Genomic DNA, 6,805 nt, shown 5'->3' on the forward strand with positions numbered 1-6,805 from the left:
ATACAATCACAATCATAGAATCACAATCATACACACGCAATCATACAATCACAACCATACTATCACAATCATACAATCACAATAATACAATCGCAATCGTACAACCACAACCATACTATCACAATCATACAATCACAATAATACAATCGCAATCATACAATCACAATCATACAATCACAATCATACAATCACAATCATACAATCGCAATCATACAATTACAGTCTCCCAAATACAATCTCCCAAATACAATCATACAATCACAATCATTCAATCAAAATCATACAATCAAAGTCATACAATCACAATCATACAATCACAACCGTACAATCATAATCATACAATCACAATAATACAATCATAATCATACAATCACAATCATACAATCGCAATCATACAATCACAATCATACTATCGCAATCATACTATCGCAATCATACTATCGCAATCATACAATCACAATCATATCATCGCAATCATACAATCACAATCATACAATCGTAATCATACAATTACAACCATACTATCACAATCATACAATCAAAATCATACAATCACAATCATACAATCACAATCATACAATCGCAATCATACAATTACAATCTCCCAAATACAATCTCCCAAATACAATCATACAATCACAATCATACAATCGCAATCATACAATCACAATCATACAATCACAATCATACAATCACAATAATACAATCACAATCATACAATCACAATCATACATTCAAAATCATACAATCACAATCATACTATCACAATCATACAATCACAATCCTACGATTACAATCTCCAAAATACAATCTCCCAAATACAATCATACAATCACAATTATACAATCATAATCATACAATCACAATCATACAATCACAATCATACAATCACAATCATACTATCGGAATCATACAATCGCAATCATACCATCCCAATCATACAAACACAACCGTACAATCACAATCATACAATCACAATCATACAATCGCAATCATACAATTACAGTCTCCCAAATACAATCTCCCAAATACAATCATACAATCACAATCATTCAATCATAATCATACAATCAAAGTCATACAATCACAATCATACAATCACAACCGTACAATCATAATCATACAATCACAATAATACAATCATAATCATACAATCACAATCATACAATCGCAATCATACAATCACAATCATACTATCGCAATCATACTATCGCAATCATACTATCGCAATCATACAATCACAATCATATCATCGCAATCATACAATCACAATCATACAATCGTAATCATACAATTACAACCATACTATCACAATCATACAATCAAAATCATACAATCACAATCATACAATCACAATCATACAATCGCAATCATACAATTACAATCTCCCAAATACAATCTCCCAAATACAATCATACAATCACAATCATACAATCGCAATCATACAATCACAATCATACAATCACAATCATACAATCACAATAATACAATCACAATCATACAATCACAATCATACATTCAAAATCATACAATCACAATCATACTATCACAATCATACAATCACAATCCTACGATTACAATCTCCAAAATACAATCTCCCAAATACAATCATACAATCACAATTATACAATCATAATCATACAATCACAATCATACAATCACAATCATACAATCACAATCATACTATCGGAATCATACAATCGCAATCATACCATCCCAATCATACAAACACAACCGTACAATCACAATCATACAATCACAATCATACAATCGCAATCCTACGATTACAATCTCCAAAATACAATCTCCCAAATACAATCATACAATCACAATTATACAATCATAATCATACAATCACAATCATACAATCACAATTATGCAATCACAGTCATACAATCAGAATCATACAATCACAATCATACAATCACAATCATACAATCACAATAATACAGTCACCAGCATACAATCGCAATCATAAAATCGCAATTATACAATTACAATCTCCCAAATACAATCACACAATCACAATCATACAATCACAATCATACAATCGGAATCATACAATCACAATCATACAATCACAACAATACAATCACGATCATACAATCACAATCATACAATCACAACCATACTATCACAATCATACAATCGCAATCGTACAATCGCAATCGAACAATCACAACCATACGATCACAATCATACAATCACAATCATAGATTCACAATCATACACACGCAATCATACAATCACAACCATACTATCACAATCATACAATCACAATCATACAATCGCAATCATACAATTACAATCTCCCAAATACAATCGCCCAAATACAATCATACAATCACAATCATACAATCAAAATCATACAATCAAAGTCATACAATCACAATCATACACTCACAACCGTACAATCATAATCATACAATCACAATAATACAATCATAATCATACAATCACAATCATACAATCGCAATCATACAATCACAATCATACAATCACAATCATACTATCGCAATCATACTATCGCAATCATACAATCACAATCATATCATCGCAATCATACAATCACAATCATACAATCATAATCATACAATTACAATCATACTATCACAATCATACAATCAAAATCATACAATCACAATCATACAATCACAATCATACAATCGCAATCATACAATTACAATCTCCCAAATACAATCTCCCAAATACAATCATACAATCACAATCATACAATCGCAATCATACAATCACAATCATTCAATCACAATCATACAATCACAATCATACAACCACAATCATACAATCACAATCATACATTCAAAATCATACAATCACAATCATACTATCACAATCATACAATCACAATCATGCAACCACAATCATGCAATCACAATCATACAATCATAATCAGACAATGACAATCATACAATCACAATCATACAATCACAATCATACAATCACAATCATACAATCACAATCATACTATCGCAATCATACAATCGCAATCATACCATCCCAATCATACAAACACAACCGTACAATCATAATCATACAATCACAATCATACAATCATAGTTATGCAATCACAATCATACAATCACAATCATACAATCACAGTCATACAATCACAATCCTACAATCACAATCATACTATCACAATCATACAATCACAATCATACAATCACAATCATACAATCACAATCATACAATCACAATCATACAATCACAATCATACAATCACAATCATACAATCGCAATCCTACGATTACAATCTCCAAAATACAATCTCCCAAATACAATCATACAATCACAATCATACAATCATAATCATACAATCACAATCATACAATCACAATCTTACAATCACAATCATACTATCACAATTATACAATCGCAATCATACAATCACAATCATACAATCACAATCGTACATTCAAAATCATGCAATCACAATCACACAGTCACAATCATGCAATCACAATCATTCAATCATAATCATACAATCACAATCCTACAATCACAATCGTACAATCACAATCGTACAATCACAATCGCACAATCACAATCATACAATCACAGTCATACAATCACAATCTTACAATCACAATCATACTATCACAATCATACAATCACAATCATACAATCGAAATCATACAACTACAATCTCCCAAATACAATCATACAATCACAATCATACAATCACAATCATACAATCACAATCATACAATCACAATCATACAATCACAATCATACAATCACAATCATACAATCACAATCATACAATCACAATCATACATTCAAAATCATGCAATCACAATCACACAGTCACAATCATGCAATCACAATCATTCAATCATAATCATACAATCACAATCCTACAATCACAATCGTACAATCACAATCGTACAATCACAATCGCACAATCACAATCATACTATCACAATCATACAATCACAATCATACAATCACAATCATACAATCATAATCATACAATTACAATCATACATCACAATAGTACAATCACAATCATACAATCACAATCATACAATCACAATCATACATTCACAAAAATACAATCATAATCATACAATCACAATCATACAATCGCAATCATACAATCACAATCATACGATCATAATCATACAATCACAATCATACGATCGCAATCATACAATCACAATCATACCATCACAATCATACAATCAGAATCATACAATCATAATCATACAATTACAATCATACATCACAATCATACAATCACAATCATACAATCGAAATCGTACAACTACAATCTCCCAAATACAATCATACAATCACAATCATACAATCACAATCATACAATCACAATCATACAATCACAATCATACAATCACAATCATACAATCACAATCATACAATCACAATCATACAATCACAATCATACAATCACAATCTTACAATCACAATCATACAATCACAATCATACAATCACAATCATACTATCACAATCATACAATCACAATCATACAATCACAATCATACAATCACATTCATAAAATCACAGTCATACAAACACAATCTTACAATCACAATCATACAATCACAATCATACAATCACAATCGTACAATCACAATCGCACAATCACAATCATACAATCACAATCATACAATCGCAATCCTACGATTACAATCTCCAAAATACAATCTCCCAAATACAATCATACAATCACAATCATACAATCATAATCATACAATCACAATCATACAATCACAATCATACAATCACAATCATACAATCACAATCATACAATCACAATCATACGTTCACAATCATACAATCACAATCATACAATGAAAATCATACAATGACAATCATACGGTCACAATCATGCAATCACAATCATACAATCGCAATCATACAATCGCAATCATACAATCACAATCATACAATCACAACCATACAATCACAATAATACTATCGCAATCATACAATCGCAATCATACAATCGCAATCATACAATCACAATCATACAATCACAACCATACAATCACAATCATACAATCACAATAATACTATCGCAATCATACAATCACAATCATACCATCACAGTCATACAATTACAATCATACAATCATAATCATACAATCACAATCATACAATCACAATCATACAATCACAATCATACAATCACAATAATACAGTCACCAGCATACAATCGCAATCATAAAATCGCAATCATACAATTACAATCTCCCAAATACAATCACACAATCACAATCATACAATCACAATCATACAATCACAATCATACAATCGGAATCATACAATCACAATTATACAATCACAACAATACAATCGCGATCATACAATCACAATCATACAATCACAACCATACTATCACAATCATACAATCACAATAATACAATCGCAATCGTACAATCGCAATCGAACAATCACAACCATACGATCACAATCATACAATCACAATCATAGAATCACAATCATACACACGCAATCATACAAGCACAACCATACTATCACAATCATACAATCACAATAATACAATCGCAATCGTACAACCACAACCATACTATCACAATCATACAATCACAATAATACAATCGCAATCATACAATCACAATCATACAATCACAATCATACAATCACAATCATACAATCGCAATCATACAATTACAGTCTCCCAAATACAATCTCCCAAATACAATCATACAATCACAATCATTCATTCAAAATCATACAATCAAAGTCATACAATCACAATCATACAATCACAACCGTACAATCATAATCATACAATCACAATAATACAATCATAATCATACAATCACAATCATACAATCGCAATCATACAATCACAATCATACTATCGCAATCATACTATCGCAATCATACTATCGCAATCATACAATCACAATCATATCATCGCAATCATACAATCACAATCATACAATCGTAATCATACAATTACAACCATACTATCACAATCATACAATCAAAATCATACAATCACAATCATACTATCGGAATCATGCAATCGCAATCATACCATCCCAATCATACAAACACAACCGTACAATCACAATCATACAATCACAATCATACAATCGCAATCCTACGATTACAATCTCCAAAATACAATCTCCCAAATACAATCATACAATCACAATTATACAATCATAATCATACAATCACAATCATACAATCACAATTATGCAATCACAGTCATACAATCAGAATCATACAATCACAATCATACAATCACAATCATACAATCACAATAATACAGTCACCAGCATACAATCGCAATCATAAAATCGCAATTATACAATTACAATCTCCCAAATACAATCACACAATCACAATCATACAATCACAATCATACAATCGGAATCATACAATCACAATCATACAATCACAACAATACAATCACGATCATACAATCACAATCATACAATCACAACCATACTATCACAATCATACAATCGCAATCGTACAATCGCAATCGAACAATCACAACCATACGATCACAATCATACAATCACAATCATAGATTCACAATCATACAATCGCAATCGTACAATCGCAATCGAACAATCACAACCATACGATCACAATCATACAATCACAATCATAGATTCACAATCATACACACGCAATCATACAATCACAACCATACTATCACAATCATACAATCACAATCATACAATCGCAATCATACAATTACAATCTCCCAAATACAATCTCCCAAATACAATCATACAATCACAATCATACAATCAAAATCATACAATCAAAGTCATA

Source organism: Megachile rotundata, unplaced genomic scaffold (genome assembly GCF_050947335.1).
Source record: "Megachile rotundata isolate GNS110a unplaced genomic scaffold, iyMegRotu1 scaffold0150, whole genome shotgun sequence".
Classification (NCBI taxonomy): Eukaryota; Metazoa; Arthropoda; class Insecta; order Hymenoptera; family Megachilidae; genus Megachile; species Megachile rotundata.